The sequence below is a fragment of the Mauremys reevesii genome, linkage group 4 (genome assembly GCF_016161935.1).
Source record: "Mauremys reevesii isolate NIE-2019 linkage group 4, ASM1616193v1, whole genome shotgun sequence".
NCBI lineage: Eukaryota > Metazoa > Chordata > Testudines > Geoemydidae > Mauremys > Mauremys reevesii.
Window position 1 is genome coordinate 26,212,855 of NC_052626.1, and position 14,850 is coordinate 26,227,704.

At 41.0% G+C, this 14,850-nt stretch overlaps 1 long non-coding RNA gene across 2 annotated transcripts in view; it reads right to left on the bottom strand.

Annotated features, from left to right (window-relative positions):
* Positions 1 to 10,844: 10,844 nt before the first annotated feature.
* LOC120402972 overlaps positions 10,845 to 14,850 on the bottom strand; it is a 112,619-nt gene continuing 108,613 nt past the window's right edge. For both annotated transcript variants that reach the window (XR_005597392.1, XR_005597393.1), the window contains exon 5: positions 10,845 to 12,299. This is a non-coding gene — a long non-coding RNA (uncharacterized LOC120402972). The remainder of the gene's footprint in view (positions 12,300 to 14,850) is intronic.

A 14,850-nucleotide genomic window follows, 5' to 3' on the forward strand; every position in this document is an offset into this window, starting at 1 on the left:
TTACTAACTTGGTCCTTTTTATATATTAATAACGGCTCCAAATGATGTCTTTTTCTATTAGAGTGTCATTCTGTCAGCAATTTGGGCCTGATGAAAAAGACCACGAGGCAGTGAGGCAAAGCAGACTTGGCAAGATAGAGAACATGTGACACTCAGCAACAGCCTTTGTTAATTTATTATAAATACCCTGGAGTTTTGGGGGTTTTTTAAATTTCTTTTCAAGATAAAGTCTACAAAAATAACCCTTCCTCTCTCTCACACACATACACCCTACTCCAAACACAGACAATGCAATAATCTACTATGTAAAGTGGCATTGCTTCTCCAGAAGGAGATGTCATATTGTTCAGTCAGTGGAACAGTCTGAGTGGTTGAACATTCTTGGTACCGTCATAAAGATACAACACTCAGCTCTAATTTCAGATTTATGTTTGACCCTTTTTATCCACTGTTCTCAAAGCAGTTTACAAAAGTGGCTCAGTATTTGTCACATGTCACAGATAGTGGAAGTGCTGCAGTACCTGGGGTGGTGAGGAATCTGCCTAAGGTTATACATCAGGTTAGATGCAGAACTAGGAACAGAACCCTTCCATGTTCTATCCTCTAAACAGGTGTTTCTCATCTTTTCCAAAGCATGACCCTATGTTACCGCAGAAAGAACTTGAGAGACCCTCCTCTCATCTAGCCATAAAGAGGGTGGTTGCAACAAACCTTCCCACTGATCTGTTCATGACCCATTTGGACTCTCATTCATCATTAGACCATGTAGACTAAAGTACTTATCACTTTTGTATATGATTGACTTTTCCTAACTTGGCTTCATTTTATCACCTTTTTGTTCAAACAATGTACTGTCAGATAAAGCAGGTGGCCCCAACCCTGTCATATCAGTCATGATGCTGACTTCAACTAGATTACACATGTGAGCAGAGCTGGTCATACTCTGCTAACAGACAAACATATCAGTTGCAATTTCATGATGAGCATTACTAATTGCAAAACCAAAACTTGATTGGCCTAATTTTTGCCTTCCAGCCTCAGTAGTGTCATCTATAAGTTATGACGACTGCCTGGCTCATTTGTAATCTAGGAACATAAACTGGTGAAAAGTCATATTATTATTATTATTTTATTTAATAATTATAGTGCCCAAATAGGATCAGGGCCCATTCTGCAAGGATCTGGAGAAAAACACATGAAGATACAGTCTCTGTCCCAATGATCCTGAACAATCTAAGAATTTGACTCCAGAAAGCAATTCCCCCCATTATAATTATAATGCTCAACATTAATATCGCCCTTTTCCTTCAAGATTGTCAAAGTGCTTTACAAACATATGCAAGCTTCACAATACACCTGTCTTTCAAACCAGGTAAATATTATGCTCCCTATTTTACAGACAGAGAAACTGAGGCAGAGAGAACATAAGAACAGCCGTACTGGGTCAGACCAAAGGTCCATCTAGCCCAATATCCTGTCTACCGACAGTGGCCAATGCCAGATCTCCCAGAGGAAGTGAACCTAACAGGTAATGATCAAGTGATCTCTCTCCTGCCATCTATCTCCATCCTCTGACAAACAGAGGCTAGGGACACCATTCCTTACCCATCCTGGCTAATAGCCATTAATGGACTTAACCTCCATGAATTTATCCAGTTCTCTTTTAAATGCTGTTATAGTCCTAGCCTTCACAACCTCCTCAGGCAAGGAGTTCCACAAGTTGACTGTGCTCTGTGTGAAGAAGAACTTCCTTTTATTTGTTTTAAACCTGCTGCCCATTAATATCATTTGGTGACCCCTAGTTCTTGTATTATGGGAATAAGTAAATAACTTTTCTTTATCTACTTTCTCCACATCACTCATGATTTTATACACCTCTATCATATCTCCCCTTAGATATGATATCATATCTTCCAAGCTGAAAAGTCCTAGCCTCTTTAATCTCTCCTCATATGGGACCCTCTCCAAACCCCTAATCATTTTAGTTGCCCTTCTCTGAACCTTTTCTAGTGCCAGTATATCTTTTTTGAGATGAGGAGACCACATATGTACGCAGTATTCAAGATGTGGGCGTACCATCGATTTATATAAGGGCAATAATATATTCTCCGTCTTATTCTCTGTCCCCTTTTTAATGATTCCTAACATCCTGTTTGCTTTTTTGACTGCCTCTGCACACTGCAAGGACATCTTCAGAGAACTATCCACGATGTCAGAGCCAGGATCAAGAGCTAGCGCTCCTGCCCCATAAGCCTGTTCTTTAACTACAAAACCTTATTGCTTCATTACGTGAACATTATACCTAGGACCACTCAACTTGAGCCATTTGTTCATTATGTTGTTTTGGAAATTGCAGGTTCAAAGCATAGTAATACCAGGAAATACTAATCTCTACCACTTGGGGCATCTGTCCTCTGATGCTCAATGCAAGTTATGTGAAACCATGGGCAGAATTTGAAAGTCACCCAAGGTCAGAGGGGCTCACCAAAGCCCATGTACTCCACTTAAGTCCTGCTTTTGTCCTGTGTGTGTGACAAGTATGGAGGATGCCATTAGGGCAGGTAAGAGGAGAATGGCCCGAAACCCGCACAGATATAGAGGAGAAGCAGCCATTGGTATACAGCAGCTTCTCAGTGTGTGCAAGCTGGGGCTGCAGCATAGCCCCTTTGGAGGCTACTATTGTAACTATTTTATGCTGGGGCATTGGTCCCATACTGATTTAAAGAGAAGAGTGCCACCTACTGAATCACCAATACCGATTACAGCACCAGTTCCTGCTGCCTGGGATAATGTATTCCAGTCGAAGGCACAGACACAGCCTGACATCTGAAATGAAGCAAACAAGTTGCTCTGGATCTGAGCATGAAAGTAAAGAAAAAATCATGATGTGAAAAATAGAAGTGTTAGATCATAGAGCAGATGTTGCTAAGTGTTGGTAAGCAGTACAATACATGCATGTGACTGTATTGCATACGTCAGCATCTGAGGCAAGAATACCACTCCAGAGAGACAGAACTATAACATGCAGTGGACTAGGAGAAAAGCAGGAGCTAGGAATCCTGTCCCAGAGGACTAAGATGCCCCACAGCCATTCATAGTGGGGTTGCTGAAGCTAGCTAGAGAAGAGGATACACATATTCTGTCTGACACTGTGAAAGAAACATGTAGAGATTAAGATACACTTTAAAAAACACCACTTTTCTTTCTGCTGTTTTCATCTTTGGCTCCATCAGTCTGTCTGCAGGGGAACGCAGGACTATTCTGTAGCTGCTAGGCTTGCACTGATGAAATACTAGTGACTCTACCCCCAGTACATAATGTAGGTGCTGTGTTATTTATAGCCATAATCCAAATCATGCAAAAATGACTTTTTCCAAATAGAATCTAGTGCGTGGCATCGTGCCATATATGCATCCATGTCTAAAAATACATACACGACGTACCTTGAAAAAACCTAACTAGCTTAATTTTCACTGCAATGTCCTGCTCATTTCCTGAAATAATATGGAATTTAGACCATTAACAATTTATGTGTACCTCAAACATTTTCAAAAAGCACTGTAAGAAAAATAAACCAGAAGTGAAATGGTTAACCATGTTATTATTCATGTTGCATTCATAGTAAATTGCGTAATAGTTTTCATGTCTTAATTACTTAAATTTTATATTGAGCTATAGTGATATTATCTCTCTTTTTGTCTCCACACAATTGTATTTTATAATAGCTTTTATTAGAGCTTACATGAATGGAATTTAAAATGAATGCATCATTTCTGTTACTTGTGCAGTTGAGAAAAGAGAGCACTTTTCTGATATTTGGCATGAAAAGTGCCTTCCTTTGTGTTTTATGACATATAGCAAATTGTATTAGTTAGGGACATATTTTGAACTAAGAGGAATAGAGAACAGTTCTGTTGCTTATAGTAGCTCCCTCTTAATGTGAAAGAGGGTGTGAAGTTCAGTGTAAGGGGGTGGGGGCGAATCCCCCAGGAAAGGCTTGATCCAGCTCCGAATGAAATCAAAGACAAAACTTCCATTGATTCAATGGGAGAAAAACTGGGCCCTCAGAGTAGCATCTAGTTAAATAGACTGTACATTAAAGCAGTTTGTCTGTCTACTCCCTGACTTCACCTCCTTACCCGCCTCCTCTCATGCATCAATCTCTCTGCTCCACCAGCAATGTCAGTCTTGATACCCTCACAAATATCTCTGGAATTTTTTCCATGTCATTCCTTATGTTTGGGACACCTTCTTCAAGCCAACTTACTCACCTCATTCAAATCCCTATTAAAGACTCACATCTGCCACCCCACCTACACTCAATGTGTAGGGAGGATGTAAAGAAAAATATTTGTTTGAAATCGTTAACAGAACCATCAAGACCTGCACATGCTTTAACAAATAACTGTCTAATCGTATTACTGTCATTACTGTCAATACTTATTACTGTCATTCTTGCCCTTCCTCACAAGGTATTTCAAATAAAAAAAATTCAAAGGCATTTTAGACATATTTCACATATTAGAAATTTTTGACACAGTATTTTTTGGGCTTGGAGGGGTGAGATTGGGGCTATTAACTAGAGGAAGAAATGTAAAGAAACCCATTGGCATGTATGAGATGTCTTGTTTATTACTTTGATCAGAAACCAATAACAGATTCTAAATAAAATCAGGTCCAATCCTGCAGTCCTTACTTGGGCAAAACTCCTATGTATGGCAGTTAGCTGGAGATTTTGCTCAGAAAGGACTGCAACATTGAGCCCATACTACAGCAAGCAAAGGCCATTGTCCCAAAGTATAGATGAACACATGAACAAAGGATGGCTACCAAACAAAGTTTATCTCCATAGGAATATACACGGGTGATCCTCCAACTCCACATCCAAACTTAGAGTCAGGTTTTGCCCTAAGTTATCCCTATCTGCAATGGGAGGGCAGAATTTGTCCTTTAAGCCCTTTTCCAAAGCCCAGTGCTATGAAATCTCAAGCTATTATTTCCTTACTTTACGAATCTCAGCCCTTTTAGCAAATCCTAGAACCTGCCTAGTGATTCCATTCAGTCCCTCCATGGGTTTTGCTAAGTGCAATACCTTCTGTATTGATCTCCAGGAACAGTCATTCTTTCTGAGCTTTTTTATTCCAAGGACTGGTTCTTTTTTTCCCTCTCTTTTTTATTAACATGTCCACACTATTACTAAACATAAAGGGTTTCTCAAGGAACCAATTTTACCACATTTGTTTGGGTGTTATATGGATGTTCGGAATGGAAATCAAGAGTACAAAAATAGATTTTGTTGATTTATGAGACAGTCCTGTTTTCAATTCACCATCAGTATGTGCAGACACGATGCAGTCAAGAAATGAAGCATCTGGTTCCCCCACGTTTCATTTATGAACTTTAGCACCAGATGTAAATCATTCATAAAATCCCAAAGTGTTGGAAGGGTCTCTTCCTTCATTTTAACAAACATATACTCCAAGTACTATACCTAACACTTCACATCATTTGTTATAAACGATGGGATCTGAATTTTAACGATGTACAGAAATAAATTTTCAAGGGGGGGAAAAACAGAAAACAGGTGATTGTGGCAATCCTCATTTCTAACCGTGAATTCTCTTTGAAACTAAAAGATGTCACTTTAAGTTATTATATCCAAAGTCTACATGTTATTCCCTGCATGCAGGATGCTTTGAAAGAGAACAAACCTATTAGCTTGTAACTACTCTTCCCCAAATCCTTTCCATTAGTGTCACATCCATGTCAATAAACAGTGATTCAATATCAAATCTGAATAGCTGCCTTGGTCTCATCTGCCAGTCGCCCTCCCTCTCCTCTTTCAAATCCCTGCTTGAATCACACTTGTTCACACAGCCCCCTCCTCCCATCATTTATAATCCCCACACTCTCCCTCCCCAGAACAGTTGTGTCTGTTTCACTGCATCTGGGTGTTGAACGCAACAGGACAACTCACAGGTGAAAAGTTAAGCACCTGCATAAGTGACTGTAGGATAAGGGTCTTAGACTGTAAGCGATTTGGGGCAGGGAAACCTGCCTTCTCCCATGTGTATAAAAATCCTTGCAGTGCTCCACACAGGATTTAAATCCAATGCTATTATTAACAACAAACATTTTCTTCTGGCTCTTGCATGACACTATCCAGCAATATCAGGCATGCATTTCACGTATTCAGGATGTTCATACTGTATTCAGAGTTGGGCAAATCCTGATTGCTGGGAAGGTGCTGAGCAGATACATGGGTGGAGGTGGCAAGAGGAATCCTCTATGAAGACTACTGCAATCCAATGGCCAGAATGGCCTCTGCTGGCCTTTACATGGGGGGATCAGACAAACTGGGAGTATCCAGGTAGCAGTGGATCCTCCGTTACTGCTCTCAGCCTGCGCCTGGTTCACCAATGAACCCCTTGTGCTGACACATGGAGCACCTCCTACACCCAAAACCTGTCCTCTTTCTTCTTGCACAGTAGAACCCACTGGTACCATTGCCAGGACCTTAGAGGCAGGGGCATAATTTGCCCCTGTGTACAGACATATGGTATGGCACATATATACAATGTATATGGTACATATTAGTAATAATACACTGAGACAGACTATACCCTTGTGTTCACACCCTATACACTATTGTAATAGTATTTGTAGAAGGTTTGCCTTGTGAGGTCTCATTTAAAAACTCATAACTTGCTAATCAATAATATCATGGCACAAGGCATATTGCAACACTATATGTGATGTTATGACCATAAGCTGAAATAATGACTGGAGGATGTTTCCCAGATAAGTCTGGAGAGGAGCCAAACCAGTTTCTCAGAGACAAAGGGCAAGCTGACAGCTCAGCCAGGGGTCAATAAGGCTGATGGACCATTAGCTGCTAAGTGGCCATTCTTTGGCAAGGAAGGGGACAGGGACAAAAATCTACATATTAGCAAAGAAACAGCACGGAGTTTCCTTTTTCCACATAGACTCTGTCTCCTGTGTCGTAGCTGGAAATGTTTTTCAAGAGAGGGATTGAAAGGATAGAAAGGAGGGACAAACACTCCAAGGCATCCCTCTCTTTTTTCTTGCCCATCACGGTCACCACATAGAATTTCAGGGTTGGAAGGGACCTCAGGAGGTCATCTAATCCAACCCCCAGCTCAAAGCAGGACCAATCCCCAACTAAATCATCCCAGCCAGGGCCTTAAAAACCTCTAAGGAAGGAGATTCCACCACCTCCCTAGGAAACACATTCCAGTACTTCACCACCATCCTAATGAAATAGTGTTTTCCAATATCCAACCTAGACCTCCCCCACTGCAACTTGAGACCATTACTCCTTGTTCTGTCATCTGCTACCACTGAGAACAGTCTAGATCCATCCTCTTTGGAACCCCTTTTCAGGTAGATGAAAGCAGTTATTAAATCCCCCCTCATTCGTCTCTTCTGCAGGCTAAATAATCCTAGTTCCCTCAGCCTCTCCTCATAAATTATGTGCACCAGCCCCCTAATCAATTTTGTTGCCCTACGATGGACTCCTTCCAATCTTTCCACATCTGTCTTGTAGTATGGGGCCCAAAACTGGACACAGTACTCCAGATGAGGCCTCACTGATGCCGAATAGAGGGGAAAGATCACGTCCCTCGATCTGCTGGCAATGCTCCTACTTATACAGCCCAAAATGCCATTAGCCTTCTTGGCAACAAGAGCACACAGTTGACTCATATCCAGCTTCTCATCCATTGTAACTCCTAGGTCCTTTTCTGCAAAACTGCTTCCTAGCCACTCGGTCCCTAGTCTGTAGCAGTGCATGTGATTCTTCCATCCTAAGTGCAGGACTCTGCACCTGTCCTTTTTGAAGCTCATCAGATTTTTTTTGGCCCAATCCTCTAATTTGTCTAGGTCCCGCTGTATCCCATCCCTACCCTCCAGCGTATCTACCACTCCTCCCAGTTTAGTGTCATCTGCAAACTTGCTGAGGGTGCAATCCACACCATCCTCCAGATCATTAATGAAGTTATTGAACAAAACTGGCCTCAGGACCTACCCGGGACACTCCGATTGACACTGGCTGCCAACTAGACATGGAGCCATTGATCGCTACCCGTTGAGCTCGATGATCTAGCCAGCTTTCTATCCACCTTATAGTCCATTCATCCAGCCCAAGCATCTTTAACTTGCTGGCAAGAATACTGTGGGAGACTGTATCAAAAGCTTTGCTAAAGTCAAGGAATAACATGTCCACTGCTTTCCCCTCATACCCAGAGCCAGTTATCTCCTCATAGAAGGAAATTAGGTTAGTCAGGCATGACTTGCCCTTGGTGAATCCATCCTGACTGTTCCTGATCACTTTCCTCTCCTTGAAGTGCTTCAAAATTGATTCCTTGAGGACCTGCTTCATGATTTTTCCAGGGACTGAGATGAGACTGACTGGCCTGTAGTTCCCCGGATCCTCCTCCTTCCCTTTTTTAAAGATGGGCACTAAATTAGCCTTTTTCCAGTCATCTGGGACATCCCCCGCTCACCATAAGTTTTCAAAGATAATGGCCAATGGCTCTGCAATCACATCAGCCAACTCCTTTAGCACCCTCAGATGTAGTGCATCTGGACCCATGGACTTGTGCTTGTTCAGCTTTTCTAAATAGTCCTGAACCACTTTTTTCTCCAGAGAGGGCTGGTCACCTCCTCCCCATACCGTGCTGCCCAGTGCAGTAGTCTGGGAGCTGACCTTGTTTGTGAAGACAGAGGCAAAAAAAGCATTGAGTACATTAGCTTTTTCCACATCCTCTGTCACTAGATTGCCTCTCCCATTCAGTAAGGGGCTCACACTTTCCCTGACCTTCTTCTTGTTGCTAACATACTTGTTGAAACCCTTCTTGTTACTCTGGGGGAGGGGTCCTGACCTGAGAGTTTGTACAAGACAGTAATATGCTGGACCATCTGGTGAGAAAGTTTGTTTTGCAACTAAGAGAGTTTCTTAAGTAAATACTAGTAAATGTTTTATCTTTATTTTTCTTGTAAACATTTCTGAATTTTATGCCTCATTACTTATACTCACTTAAAATCTCTCTCTTTATAGCTAATACACTTGTTTTACTGTTTTATCTAATCCAGTGTGTTTAAATTGGAGTGGCGGGGTCTCTATTTAAAATAATAAACTGGCATATTAGTCCCTTAAAGGAATAACAGAGTTAATATATTTGTATTATTGAGGAAAGGGCTGGGCAGGACATACATTTCTAGGGGAAGATCCAGGACTGGGGATATGTTGGGGTCACCCTGAAATATAACCAAAACTGGTGAGAGCTAGGGTGCAGCTGGCAGTTGGCAGTTACACAAAGACACTCAGGATGTAACTTGCATGCTGGAAGGCTGTTTATGAGCGTCTCAGGTGGGAGCTACTATTGCTAGGCATTGTAAAGTACCTCAGGTTGCAGGGCAGGGTTGATTGAGTCCCCCTCCCCTATTCTGGGCTGGTACAGTTCCATACACCTCCTTGTAAATTATCCCCAAGACATTTCCCTTATGAGCTTCAGCAAGAATATAACCTGACATTTATTTATTGCCATTTCTATAGTGCTCATCACTACAGAATCTGAGCAACTATAGCCATTGATACGATGATATTCAACTCCAAGAGTTATATGAAATTAGGGAGAACCCTCTCAGCTGTGGACAGGCCATGGGTAGGCTGCATGGATTTGCCAGGCCCTGGAGCAGCCACAAACAAGGATACATATAGCTCAGTCCACAGGAGCATGCTGGGAACATAGCAAGTTGGTTTGGTCAGGCTGGGGCTGTAGCAGGGGCAGGTCCACTGGCTACAAATCCCATGGAAAGGTCACAGTTACTACTATAACCGATAGTTTATAGTATTAATTGTGGACAGATTGTTTGGACCCCCTAAACCCTTGGGAAGAGAAGTATTCTTTCCATTCTGTCTCAGCCTTGGACCCCTCCATAATCCGCAGTTATCCAAACTCTGCATCAGGGATAAGAATTTCTCCTTAAACTCCATAAAAGGATCTCTTCACCCACAATTAAAGTGCAACGTTCTCTGAGGTGAAACACCACACACGTTCAGCAATGTGAACAGCAACACTGCACTATAGTTTAAGGCAATAAATGAAGAATACTGCATCTAATTTAAACTTCAGGGGAGATTTAGGTGCAATATTAAGTACCCAAACTGAAATTTGACCAGAATATTGGCCTTAACATCTCTATTCTTAAGGAACGCGATATGAGAACTTTAATTATTAGCATCTCACTTTCATGCATTGTCCAAAAGACTCCATTTCTAGGAACACAAGGTCCCTTTAGCACCATTCAGGGACATTGGCTCTTTTCCCCCATAACCACTTACAGAATGATCAGCACCACTTCCTGTGTCCTGAAGATGCTCTATCTTGCATTACAGACCAACTGATTCAGTGGCTCCCAGTTACAGCCACTTTTGCACAAATCCTTTACCACTGACCTCCACTGGGCACAACAGAGCTGAGCCCCAGGATCTGGCCTAGAATGCTGTAACATTATTACAATTAGGTGGTGATCAAAGAATGGGAAAATGATTTCATGAAAAATTTCCAAGTGTCTCAGAGGGTTCAGAATGGGCCTCTTTTCCAGTGCCTCCAACATTTGCCTTGATATTTCTTACCAACATGTTTACTGAAACTGATTTTAAAATCATATTTGATTTACTGAAAATCCCAATTTTCTGCAAGGAAATTCAGCTTTTGGTAAACAAAAAATTTCAAAAAACAATTTTGATTAAACGTATAATGGAAAATTTCACAAAAGATGGGACATGCCAATAGTGTTGACAATTTTTTCCTGAAGGTTTGGTTTTATTTAAGAAAAGGTCATTTTTATGACAAAAACTTTGATAAGAAATTCTGATCAGCTTTCTTTATAATGTTTAATGGAAGGAACTCCCACGTACTCCCAAATTCATACCCTGTATCAACAGAAGTGGACTGGCAAAGCTTCAGGAATTATTGCAGTATGTTATGCACCCAACTGCACTCCAGTATCGTAAAGAAGCTGAATCCAAAATTCTCTCCCTCTCCCCTATTGGAATCTGGACTCATACATGTATTTAGGTAGATAATTAACACCATTCCATTCCATTCTCTCTGATGCCCTGTGTATCTCCGTATTATCTTGTAATATGAGGCCAGATTCTGAAAGCCATATTCATGTTAAGTAGTATGTTATTCCATGAGTAGTCCCCACTGATTTCAATGAGGCTACTTATGAAGTAAGATACTACTCATTGTCAGTGAGGGTTTCAAATCTGGCCCTTACATTGTAAACAGAGTGGCATGTACTTATAACATTTAAATGATATAGCATTTATATTTTATCCTCTTGGAATTTGTTGTGTCAACATATTTCCAATATATGCGTAACTGTTGCATACCTCCAAAAGATATTTTACCTCACTTTGCATTCCTTCTTTATCAACATTGACAATCCATGCAAGGGGAAGGAAAAATACCAGAATCCAAATGAGACTGATGGAGGGATTTGTTCAAACAAATGACTAATGTCATGCCCGCTATTCGAGAAGCACCATTAATTATTTTATTCCCCTTCCCACCACGTCAGAGGCTGCAGATTGATCCTTTCAAAGCTCCACAGGCAGAACTGACAGTCTCATCCCTGTCCCACAGTGCTTGGGTGGTCTCTCTCAAACTCCCCAGGACAGGAATACCACCACCTTGATCCATAATGGGATCATCCATTTCAGTTGTCTGCTCAGGCTTCCCAGACTAATGATTTATTGCAGAGGTGAAGCCAGTGAAATCCTCCCACCCCCTGCCACCGCAAACAGACACACACACTTTTTTAAACTGGTCAAAATGTTCAGTAACTTCCCAGTGGGGAATGGGTTCCCTCCTCCCTCTTGTATATATTTGTATGGTTTTTGTTATCATTTGATAAATGTGTTATGACACGCTATTTACCTCAGCCTGCAGCTCTGGGGAGCTTTAAGTAGCCCCCTTTCCCACCTCTGCCACCCACTAGGAATTTCCCAGATAAATCATAGTCCCAGATTAAGACAATGCAGTTTAGTGCTGAAAAGGGAGAAGAGATTCAGGATCAGGTTCACTGGAAGAGCCTCTGGCTTCAGTTCTCTCTCTGCTTCTGTTAGATGTGTAGGAGTTGCTTCTGAGTCTGTGGTGGAGTCTCTGTTTCAGTTGGCCATGTTTTGTCTCTCAGGGTGACGTTTTCTATCTGCTGCTATGATTCACCGTCCTTGGATCCTCCAGAGAAACACTCTGGATACAGTCCTGGTATAAGTGGGAGCAAGTGCAGGGAAATCAATAGCATTGTATCCATTTATACCATGGCTGAATTTAGCCTTTTGCGTCCAAGAGCAGGAAGTCTGCCTGCATGTACAATATAAAGGATCTAAGGCAAAATCTTTCTGTTGAAAAGAAATATATGTTTAACTCAATAATCAAATAATTCTTTGTATATGCTTATTCAATAATCTATAACAATCAGGAAGTCTCATGTATTTCTGTGTGAACCATCTGCCCTCAAACTGGTGACGAAATAAAACATCTCTGTGGCAACTACAACAGTTGCCTACATGAAAGAGTGGAAACAGGGAAATATTTGATGCAATTTTAACTTTTTTTTTAAATGAGATTTGGCAACAGAAAATCAGAGAGAACACCATAATCCAGGTTTTCAAAAGTGACTAGAGTTTTGGGAGACTCAGTTTGCGGGGGGTGTCTAGAAAAATCTGAGTAACAACACTGCAGTCCATAAAATCTGTGTGTGCATGCCCAGAGGAAGAAATTCAGGTTCCTGCAGGGTTTGGTGAGAGCTTTGGGGATTGCAGTGGAGCCAAAACTGGGACTTGGGCACCTAATCCCAGCCTGCAAGAGAGTAAAGCGCTCAGTGACCTTCTGTATCAGCAGTTCTAACCTCCAGCCTCTATCTGAAGATAGATTGGCCTGTTCCTAGGTTATTTTGACATTGTACAGTGGCAAAGAGTAAAACAACAGCTCTTTAAATAGCAAAGCTGGATTTGCAGATGCAGCAGCAGCAGCAATCCATCTGCTACATGGCTAAAAGAATGTCCATCCTTACCCCTCCAGTATCTGTTTCTGTTTATCGGAATTAGGATGAAAGGTAATTATGCCTATGGGTATGTCTACACTGCAGTTAAAAACCCATAGCTGACTCAGGCTTGCAGGGCTTGGGCTAAGGGGCGGATTAATTGAAGTGTAGATGTTTGGGCTGAGGCTGAAGCCCAGGCTCTAGGACCCAGCAAGGTGGGAGGGTCCTAGACTTCAGACTTCAGCCTGAACCTGTACATCTACACAATTAAACAGCCCCTTAGTCTTGCAGGGCTCGGGCTGAGTCAGCTGACATGGGCCATCCATGGGTATTTAATTGCAGTGTAGACACACCCTATATTTTTTAGCACCAACCCCCAAAAGAGTGGAAAGTAGGTTCTTTCCTACGAATATAGGTCTACAGTAAAAAAAAAACAAAAAAACCCCAATATATTCTCCTGCATTTGAACTCTAACAAAATAGTTTGGCAAATCTCTGTCAGAAATAAAATTTAGAAATATGAGCTAGATAATGAATGGGATGATACATCATGCCAGGTTATATTAATAGATGGTGTTATGCAACAAAAACAATATGCCAGTGTAAGTAGGTGTGATGTATTATAAAGATGATGCTTCAAGCCTAAGCAACAGTAAAAGAGAAAAAAAGCACTACTAAATCAATCATGGCTAAAAAGTAGTTAGTGGTACAAATATAATTAACTGAGGACTCATCATCTGACTCCGTTAATAACTCATGTGGCAAGTGTGGCTATTTTGAATGACAAGTCATATTTCTATATTTCTGAGTCCAGATTGCTACAGTGTTTGTTTGCTGTTGTACCTTTCTGCCTCATCAATGCTATTTTAAAAGTATGTACACTCAGCTCATGGTTAAAAAAAAATTCTATTTGATTACACAAAAAAGAAGTTAAAATAGAGGTTGGAATCGGCTGGAAACGTCACTTGATGTTCCATGACTTTGCTAAGGAAACTCATAGAAGTTGGTGAAGTATATTTACTTCCTTTGTAATAAAAAAATCTCCACAACCTCATCAGTGGGTCATCAACCTGGAAGACCATTCACTTTGAAATCTCCAAGTTATGAGCTTTTAACAAGTGGAGAGTAGGGCTGGTGGAAAAAATGGAAACCATTCTGTGTGAAAATTTTTGCAACATTTCCCCCTGTTTATTTCCCCCCTCAACATTCTAAATGTTGATGAAAAATTTTATCAAGGTTTTGCAATTTTTGTTTTTTAAAAAGTCAACTAGCTTTAGAGTACAGAATAACCAGGCACTCCGAGACCATGTTATAAAAAGCTTGATTAGATTATTTAATCAAATCTAGATTTCTTGCTAAATCTATCTAAGCTAAGAAAAAAGGACAATGGAACACCTGATGGATAATTCTACTCTAAAGATTTTGAACTATTTAAAAAAAACATTTGTAACAAATATTAACAGAATCATATTCACCTGATTAAAAACGATTTCCTGTCACTAGTTCACACATGTGAGCTGGGTCATTTTGTGTGCTTGCCTCTCCCTATAGAGTCAGGTAAGTGGCTTAGCAGTCACACTCTCTATGCCGATGACTCGGTGAAGTGCTTTTCCTGTTTTATTCTATGAAATACATAATTTTATGTGACTAACACAGCTCGTTTTGATGAGTCAGAGCCAGGAAATGTACAGAAGACGCGGTTTTCTGAAAAGTACAGTCCAAATATCTGCTGGAAAAACAAAGTTTAAAAAAATGCTTGAACTTTTAAACA